The sequence below is a fragment of the Scophthalmus maximus genome, chromosome 11 (assembly GCF_022379125.1).
Source record: "Scophthalmus maximus strain ysfricsl-2021 chromosome 11, ASM2237912v1, whole genome shotgun sequence".
Taxonomy (NCBI): Eukaryota; Metazoa; Chordata; class Actinopteri; order Pleuronectiformes; family Scophthalmidae; genus Scophthalmus; species Scophthalmus maximus.
Window position 1 is genome coordinate 9762091 of NC_061525.1, and position 10410 is coordinate 9772500.

Below are 10410 nucleotides of genomic sequence, written 5' to 3' on the forward strand. Positions count from 1 at the left end.
AAAAATACTTCTGTAATCCACTTCTCCCCTTCAGAGGAAAATTGACCAGACGGCTTGATTTTGTTTTCTGTACTTGTCTTACATTACATTAAGGTCTGAATTCTGTTTCAAAGTCTCTCCACACTACTACAAGCTACAGGCGAAAAAGTGTAAAGGGGAAATCCCTAATTATTTATATTTTATTTTGTTGGCATGATTATATGGAATTATGCTTAAAAACCACACAACATGTCACTTATGCAGAGTAATTCCAATTTTCACTGAGAGGAAGACATTGGTGTCCTGTGGTAAGAGCACTACAGTCTACAGAGGGACATCCAAACATTTCTTAAAATAATCGACTCTGCAGCAATAAATAGGGCTTTGATGATCATTTAAGGGATTTTGCATCATATGCTTCAAAAAACACCACAGCTGCCTTCGTCACCTAATTTCAGTATTGCAGTATTGCTCAGTGAACTGTCCGTTTTGTCCATGTCATCCAGTTAAGGCTTTGTGATTTATTTATTATAATGATGGAAAGATGTACGAGAATCATGAATCCCTTTCTAGCTGGGACAATCTCTTGAAGAGAGCACCTCTAACATGCCTAACTAGCCTTTACTGTGACCTCCTTTTACCTGATCTCCTTGCGCTTTGTCTTCCTGAACAGATTTTACACTTCGTTCATACAAGGCCTCCTACTGCCCTGAATCTTTAATATCGCCCCCCGGAAGTAGTCGCTTTGGGTAATTTTCTACCAAATGAGTAAATGTAAGCACAACACTTTCTGACTGAATTTTTAGGGATCCAGTCATGCAGTTAGTTTAAGTTTAGTTAGTCCAGGTTTTGAGAGATCTGCCTCTACCACAACACAATGGGGGTGAAGCAAATTGTATTTGTGTACTTAAACGTGCTGAAAATTAAGAAATATGACTGAAAAAATCTACATAAAATCTCTCTACAGTGTTTTTTCCTACCTTATCTACCAAATCAATATTTCTTATGACAACTGGACATTATGCTTTGTAATTTGGGTGAACCGGCCCTGCAGGAGGCTAAGATGGGCTAAGCTGCAGCAGGGAGGGGATACTTTGCAGACACTCCTTTTGTCATTTTTTTTTCTTTATTCCTCCCTTTGAAGCTGACCACGAATAAGCTGAATCACATCACATGTCTGCGTAAGGGAAGATTTGGGTTCAAATGGTCATATTGTTATTCATAAAGCTTTATTTGAATGAAAACATATGAGCCAGAGAGCCTTGGCTGGAGAGTCACTGGGATTTGGGATTTTCAATTGGAGCTTTTTGAATAAGAATGTGTTTCCCTGCGAGGATTCTTCTGTGACCAACAGGGCCTCCAAAAGGGATTGAATAAGAAGAGCTGCTGCAGTCGTTGCCAAACTCAAAGTAGTGTACAGTACTGCTGTAACATTTTAGAAACTAAATAGGTGACAATTATGTGTCTGGGTATGTCCACATTACTTTGTTCCAGTCTAAAATTGGATTGCATGAACTTTTGTACTGACAGTCGCCAGAAGATGAACCTTAAAGACTCATACCTAAAACCCAAACCAAAAACATTAGTGACATTTCATGACATTTGTGAAAAACCCATTTGTTTTCAAACCAAGCTGACATGTCAAAGAATCAACATATAATTCTATGTATGAAAAAACATTTCTGTGAATGATGTTAATTTCATTTTTTTATTCACACTTAGATCAGTAACATTAATACCATTAATGTAGTGCTTTGTACCAAACTGAACCTTTTACACAAAGGAAGCATTTGCATAATTTCAGCAAAGGGTCAAGTTGAGAATGCAAACAGATTAATTCATAACTCGTTGCATTTTAATGTCTACTTTATATAAGGCTAGGACCAATTACACTTCCACCTCTCTGTCACGCTCAAAGGGGCAGAAATCTGCCTGTTTTATAAATCAGATGTGGGCATGGTTTGTGAGTTCACCGTTTAATATAAATGCAGACACAGAAGCCTTGGTCTAAAATCCTGTCCTGTCCGTTGGGAATCCCATTGATCTCTTCCAGTGAAATTATGTGGCACTCAATTTAAACATTATTCATTCAAAAGGTGTGCCTCAGGAGTCATCCCTGAGCCTATCTGGAACAAGGAAATCATGATAATGACTGTTGGCATGGCTGGTGAATTAATAATGTTCATATATATATATAGGGTAATATGATTGTCCCTGCGCAATTTAGCCTCATGAAATAAAGCTCAGTGTCCAATTAGAGAACGGAGCTTGAGAGGGGTCTCTTTAAAAAGGCAAAGTGGATCATACAGAAGGAGTTCAAGTTGTGCATACGTCCTGGTAAATGGGCAGGTTGCCTTTAAAGCCAGGCCAAGGACGTGTGTTGAAAGTCAATGTGCAACTGGTTTCTAACCATCAGTAACGCAAGATTGGTTTTATAGTAAAATAAATAGTATGCTGTCATAGTGTCAGGCTGCTGATAGCGATTAAAATATTTCAGAATTCTACTTCTCTGCCAGCTGCTTATTCTAAAAGAAGATTAGATTAGATCAAATAAACTTTATTACCCTTGGAGAGAAATTTATCTTGCCCATGGAACTCACAGCAGCAAGGACGAGAAACAGTAAAAAAAAAAAAAAAAAGGACACCCCATAGTAACCAGCAGTGCAGACCAGAATCATGATATAAAATACATGCATTGCAATAGAAGATAGACAGGGGGGGATACAAATATTTCAATCCATCCAATCCCTGTACATAACCATGAATAAATAAATGGAACAAAGGAAGTAAGGGATAGGAATTTGAGGCAGGGTGTGCTTTTGCAGTGGAGAACCAGACTATCAATCTGAGTTAATCTGATTTATTGGCAGGGGAACAGACTCTGTATCTGTTCAGGGTGCACCATGATAATCATCTACCCACACTACACATACACATATATATATATATATATATGGGGCAAGAAGCAAACATCCATAATCAACATAAATCACCAAAATACAACACATGAGGTCAGTTCTCTCTGATGTTTGCAGCATGATCCTGAGTTGCCATATTGTATGACCTGAATGCAGTTGATTTACATGTTTTATTTATCATTTGTTGGTAGGCTTTACTTAGGAGCACGTAAGGAGTGCTCCCAAAAGTTTGTATTGCACATTAATAAAGTTTGTGGACTTGCAAGAGAAAGATTTTTAAGAAGAATGGTTAAAGTCAAGGCTGCAGAGCTTCAGATATCTTGACTTTTGCTTGCTTGAAAAAAAATGCTGGATGCCACATTTCATATTATTATTATATAATTCAACTCAATAGGAACTTTCATTACACATTTACTTGGCTGCCTTCTTTCAGAACCAGAGCATATATCGAAAACTGATGAGTGGTCTTCTTCGTAAATAATAAAATGTTCTTTATGTGTAAGTTCAGCGGAGTGACCTTTTCATGTTTGATTGAAACTTATTATTTTTACCAAGAAAATGCTAATAGCACTACTGAGCCATCAATCAGACCATGTACTTAATCCATGGATGAAGATAAAATGCAGATGTAAACATTTTTGTATTTCTCTCATAAGATTAGATTCCCCACTTCCTCTGTACTTGCTTTTTTGCTAAGTAGGTCAACCAAATCTAACAGTCGTTCATCCACATGAGCATTTAGTTTAATCTAAGGATGATGAATGGGGTGTTATGACAATGTTCAAGCATGGATGTAGTTAGTGCCTAAATATTTAATATAGAATTATGAGCGGTAAGATTAATTTCTCCCATTTTCTTTGACAATATTAAGCTTAATTACAACTGTTGTCTTTCCTCATTTCATGTTGAACATCAAAGTTTCTTGCTTTGATGTTGGATGTGAAAATTGAAATTGAAATAATTTCAGAAAAGCTCATAATCCTCTTATGGCATTTTATTGGTGATGTTTTATTTATTTATTTACGTATAGTTAGTGATGCAAATTAAATCAATCACTCGTCCCAACCAGATGCACATCAAGGTGTGGCGGAAGAGGGGAGATACGTTTTAAAACAAGGCGCCACATGCATTTTAATGAAGTGCAGGATTAAATCTGAGCAACCAAAGTACCCAGGAAGAATTCAAAAGTTAAAATCTAAAAAAGCTATTTGTGTTTGGCGGCAACCAATAACTTTTCATGGCTTAGCTGTCGGTGTGGGCTTTTGGTTTACTGGCTCTCGCGTGCAAGCCGGCTTTTCACAATGCAGACAACGCTTGTTGAGCAGTTGCTAATTTAATAATTTGCACTGTGATGGTGGCACCATACAGAGAAAGCAAACCTCATGAATACTCCCTCTCCAGCTCTGTATATCGACAACTGCTGGCAAACATCCGGCTGCGTGGTAACTACAACTGAATAGTAAATACTGGCTTTGATGCACACATGATCAAAGTTACCCGGCTGCCTGGTCGGCTGCTGATGTTATCTTAATACGAATTACATACATGCGGCGTATTTTTTTTTTTTTTATCTTGGCTCTTGTAGTTTAATTTATGGGAAAGGTGCGGGAAGATGTGGAACGCAACATTTCATATGCATTTTTAGGGGTTATCCTAAGTGCTCATGGGTGCAATTTTTCTTTTTTCTCTCCCTTTTTCTGTATGGATAGCACCAGCGGGAATTAAACAACTAAATCCACAGAGCTGCTGTATAAGATCGGATCTCAACAGGATCGGCCCCAAGAAGGCTATATTGTAAAATAACAGCAGCAAAGCAAGCATATGAACATTCAGGCATAATAAAGGGAAGACAATAACAGGTGAATCCATTAGTTCCCACCTATAGCCAAACTAAAGTGAGCACAAAATATACATAGCAAATTACTGCCTTGCTTCCCTCAACTGCCGACTACAATGATCAACTTTAACAATGACTCTGTAGCTGGGGTCCAGTTTTCTGTTTTATTCATTGTCTCATCATGCAGGCCTTTATTGTCGATGTAAGAGTTGTACTTGTGCTTCTACAGTATGAAAGCAGTGAGATCAAGCACTTATTGAGCAAAGGAGTTTGCCCTGCAGTCGCTGAACTGTGAAACTAGAAAAGGCTTCTTTATTTTCAACTGATCACAATGAATTTCAGGAGTAAGAGACAGAAACAAGAGGTTGAATTATTTTCAGGTGAAAATATTATTTACTTTCTGCGTTTGCATCTCCAGTTTCACCATATGATGAATGTGAGAGAATTATTATGGTGGATCCTCTGGCGTGTTTGAAATTTTAATCAGAGCAATGAAACTGTCAGTACAGTTGCTGTGGATTTGATCGTGTTGTAATTCTTCTATAGGCACACTGCCAACACGTAAGCAGAAAAACATATATAACGGACACATACATTCACAGTTTATGTCCCCTGTCAGTGATGAAATGTCTCAGGATGCTCAGGTATGAATGTATTCTGTGATTCACTTTAAATCCCCGTACATCAGTGCCATATTTCTACACTAATGTGTCTCAACGGTCATTAATATCACTTAAATTGCTGTCAGTATTACATTATCTTTATTGTCTCCAACATTATTGCTCTGCCTCATGAAACTCCAGCCTCATGCAAATTCACACAGCAGCGATGAAGCCAGAGACTTTTAACAGATGAGTACAAAAAAAACAGAATATTGAATTAAACGTGACATTTAAAGCTCAGTGGAGGTCTGTGGTATCATCAGTCCTCTGTGCAGGGACTGTTAAGAAGAAGTGAATATCCTAAGAGACAGCTCAAATTTATTTGATTATTTGAGCTGAGCCTTTGAGCATACGTAGTCAGTTTCTTTGGAAAACAACAATTTGCAGCAAAAGTTAACTTGGCATGTCCACCATGCTCTACATAGGCCAGCTCTAGAGCTTTACACTGACAAATATTTAGTAAGATTCATAAAATTAGAAGAATTAAATTCTGTCTTCATATATTTCTTCCTCTAAACTTGCTCTTGTTCTCCTAATTTGGGTTTAGGCAGCATTTGGATAACCGCCACCTACATTTAATATAATTGGTCTGGCTCTCTCCAACTTGCTCCACTCAATTCAAATTACTGTGATTGGCGGCTCTGCGGTAATGAACATGTTCATTCTACGTATTTTCTACATCGACAGAGGCTGGGTTCAGTATTTTAGAATTGGTAAAAGAAAGAAAAGCGGTACCAAATGAACTACTGATGATGATGTTTATTGGGATAATGAGTTGTGGCTTGAGTTTCATTAAATTCTGTCATGAGCAATGGACTTCACCTGTGACATAACGAGTAAAGCATGTTCACTATTATAGTTTAGCTTGTTCGTGTGCTGACATTTTCTGAACAGGCCTACCAGGAAACATGAGGCAGCTGTAGATAATGGCAATGTCAATAGCTACAGTATGCTTAAAACAGTATTTGGTAATAAACCAAGGTATTGGACAATTAATAATTTGAACTGATGACAGCACATTCATGCAGGGCAGCTATTTAGGCTAGCGCCTTTATTCCTGTCACATTCATACACTGCCAGCGGCGCCATTAGAGGCAATTTAGGGTTATGTGTCCTGCCCAAGGACATTTCAGCATGCGGACCGGGGGAATAGGAGGTCGAAACCACTGACCTTCTGGTTAGGTGGCGGTCATCTCTACCTCCGAGCCACAGCTGCCCACAAATATGCTTACAAGGTAAAAATTATAATATATAATAGATTTAGAACTTTGTCCCAAAGGTGGTGAGATATTGTAGTCTTGACCAGTGTTGTACTGACTGACAGACCAACATTGCCACTCGGAGTAACACCGCACACATCGCTAAAAATCGTAAGCAGTTCTTGACTGAACACACACTCGCGTCAAGCTCCTCACGGAGCCGTTAAAGGCAAAACAGAGTTCAGATGCAAGTAAGCATGTCCTCATTGCTTGTGGCAACCTTGTCACCCAGACATGATTGCTTTGCCAAAGTTGTAATGGATTCTTATTGTACTGCCGTCACCTCTGGGCCGACGTGCTTTGTGGTCTCTTGAGTGTTTACATTACTTGTCTAAAGCATTGTTCTGAAACATCCCAGAAGTAATTAGCAATCCATTTCACGCTGTTAATGAGGAGGGATACTGTTAGGAATACGAGACGAATAAATCCTCATGGAGACAAATGAATGATACAAAAAATGTAAATAAAATTGCACACCATTTTCATGAATAACAGCAGCATTGTATCCACTTTAAGAACATAGAGATTAATTGTATGTGATATGGAAAAAAAATTCTACATCTTCTTCCGCGCAAGTGTACACAGCATGAGTGAATCTCCCTGTCAATTCTATTAGTTTGCATTCATCTGGGCATCAGTCAGAGATCTTCAGCCACTGATAGAGGCTCAGTTTGAAGTTGCTCAATCCGGTTACGTGTGGTAAATTTCTGTAGAAAGCCAACTTATCACATATCACTGAATTTCATCCTTCGGATCCATCCTCAAAATCAAATTATGAAATGATGACAGGAAAAATTCTAAGCCCGTACACTAAAAAACATGAGGAGGGCAGCTCAGATGCAGGAAAAAGTGCAGATACTGAAAGATGTTTGCTTTTTCAGTAGCGTGTCAATCAATGAAATGACAAGTAGGATTAGAGATTAGAGATCTCCGTCTTATATAATTCTGAGAGGTATGTACAGTCTGTGTATCCAGGCAGGCACTCAATGATTTTAAGTTATTGTGAGTTATACCATGCCCAGGAATAACCTGTTTCCAAAATTGATTTGATGAGCCCATCTGGCCAACCTCTATTTTCATCTTGTTATTTTGAGTGATATTTCTTACAGCAGCCTCATAACTTGAAGCTGTATCGTCTTGTGGCGTGTTATATTTCCAGAGAAGCAGATTGTTGATAAAATCAAAGATAAACAAGCAGCCCTTCTGCAAGCTTTTGTGCCAGGACCAAGCCTGCTATCCCTCCTGGGGGAGATTAACAGGTAGAGGACAGATTGAAACCAGACAGAGAGGGGATGATGAATTGGAGCATCAGCTCCCGGAAAATGATCCACAGTGCTCACCCCTGCTTTCCCATAGTCCTGCTGTCCGTGCACAACACAGATATTTCAGCAGTTCTTCATCTTTCACATCCCATGTCTCCCATTCTCTCTGTAAACTCTCATTCATTTAGCATTATGAGATGAATTCCTCATGCCTCACATGTGGAACGGTCAGCAAGAATCACAGAGCCATCACAGCAACAAGAAAAACATCAAGGTCCAAAAAGAGCATGATGCAAAAATTGCTGACTGTGCATATCAAGCCAGAATCGGACACAAAGATGTTAATATTTATTACAAATAATTATATTGGCTGAACAGTAGTGAAGCGACAAGTGATGATCATCTTTAGGTTTGGAGTAAAGCAATGCCAATGGTAACATGAATGTGTGCATAAATACTCACCTTAATAACATGACACCTTGGCAAGCCTGTTTATGCATTTCTAATATTAATAATAACAATGGTAATAATAATACAAAAAAGACCAATGTCCCAAGTATAGCCACCAATAGAAAAATGCAAGGTCAACATCATGTGATTACAGATGTGAAAGTACTCTATTAACCCCTGGAAGAGGTTTGCTCCGCCTCTTTGTGAAATATAGGGATGTAGGTATAATTTACACCCTAATATTATAACAGTACTGCTATATATGTACTTATGGCAAACTTATGAACTTGTGTGTCTGTGACAAGCAGACAAGCGGACAGACAGAAGGGTAATGAGGACCACTTCTCACACTGCTTGTGGAAACTGTTGGGTTTCCCTTTAATGCTTGTAAGGTCTCCACCTTACTATGTTAAGTGCCTTGAGATAACGCATGTTCTGATTTGGCTCTGTACAAATACAATTGAACGGAATTGAATTCAAAGCAAAAAAATCAGGGCGTAAAGCTACAAGTTCCGTATAAATCTCCTCAAGGGTAAGTTCTCGTGTGTGAAATTCTGACCTCGCAAAAGTGCATTCAAACGAGGCAGGTGTGACTCCGATGATGTCCCGACAAGCGACTTGCAATAGGTTTTGTTGCTAAACCTAAAGTGGAAAGAAAAACCCATTAAAGTCCTCTTAGCCGTGCAGAGCACCGGGGCTGCAGTGTGCCGTGCACAGTGTGCCAAGTGGCTAGCTGTGCATAAAAGGAAATCGTTGCTGTGGCTGAAGCTGCCAGCTCCTGATTTGCACTTAAGTCAATTGTAACTGGTTTATCTGAATAATATGATGTATTGTATTTTAATTTCATACCGTCCCCTAGCTGTCCGTCTTTGACCTTTTACATGTAACTTAACTGAAGGGGAATTTGTCTCTGGCCGATGGTATGAATGAGAATACACTATATGAGTTTTAGGATCAGTTGCACCCAAGATGTTCATTCATACTTCTGTTGCAGAATGTATTGATCGTCTCTTCTTATATATTTACGAAGAGTTTACATATGTACATGGTGGCATTAGAGCCCATGGTGAGGGTGGCAGAGCAGCATTAACACGACCACACCATGGGCAAGATATTAATTGAACATTCACACCTGTTTTAGCAGCTCAGACCAGAAAATCGGGCTGAAGTGGAGAGGAGTATCCCGCCCCTGCTAAGTGAGACACTGAGCACATGGTAGCTCACAGTAAAATAGCCAAAATTAAAAACAAAAGGAAATCAGCAAGCAAGTGACTGCAACATTCAGCAGAGGTTGGTCTCAATACATCTCTTACCTCTCTCAGCCCCTTGGTGTCCTAATGCAAGCAGAGCCTGGGTTAGTACACATGAACATGATGTGTGCAGCTTGCTGATGACACATGAACTCTGGATATAAACAGATACTTCTTGCTGCCATTTCGAGCTGTCGCAGAGCCGAGTTTGGCTTTGGAAATGGTTCAAATGATCAGTGATCGAAAGGCTTGCTTCAGGGTACAGTATTTAGCCCTTAAGATGTTGGAATGAAAACAAAAGTGGTGTAAAGTGGCATCTTTACACCTACACATCTCATACACTTTCCATCTGTCTGGAAACCAATTGTTGCATCCACCAGCTGTTTTGTCTTGTTCTGGTCTTAAAACAAGACATAAATCTCAGGGCTTAGACAAAGCTCTTGCTTAGACATATCCAATCTCACCTCATTTATCAATTTCATCCTCACCAATAACAACATCACCTGCTGCTTTCAGGCTTCGCCCCAAGAAACATCTAATCATTCCTGATTTACTTTGGTAAGAATGACAAATACCTTGTGTGACTCCGATTAGCTGGAGAATTGTTAATAATATTGTTTTGTGACCCATCCTTGTTAATAATTCAAATTATGAGACAAACCTCTGTGCATTTTTCTAGCCTCTGGTTCAATCTAGATCATATTCCCAAAATAAAGACAAACCCGACACATCATCCATCTAGTCTAACACTATAAATCCATTTCAGGGCTGCGGCAGGAAAACCTTCCTGTGT

General features: G+C 39.0%; 1 protein-coding gene across 1 annotated transcript in view; it reads left to right on the plus strand.

The window, feature by feature from the left end:
- b3glcta (beta 3-glucosyltransferase a) overlaps positions 1-10410 on the plus strand; it is a 63644-nt gene that overhangs the window by 51780 nt on the left and 1454 nt on the right. The gene's annotated exons all lie outside the window — the stretch shown is intronic.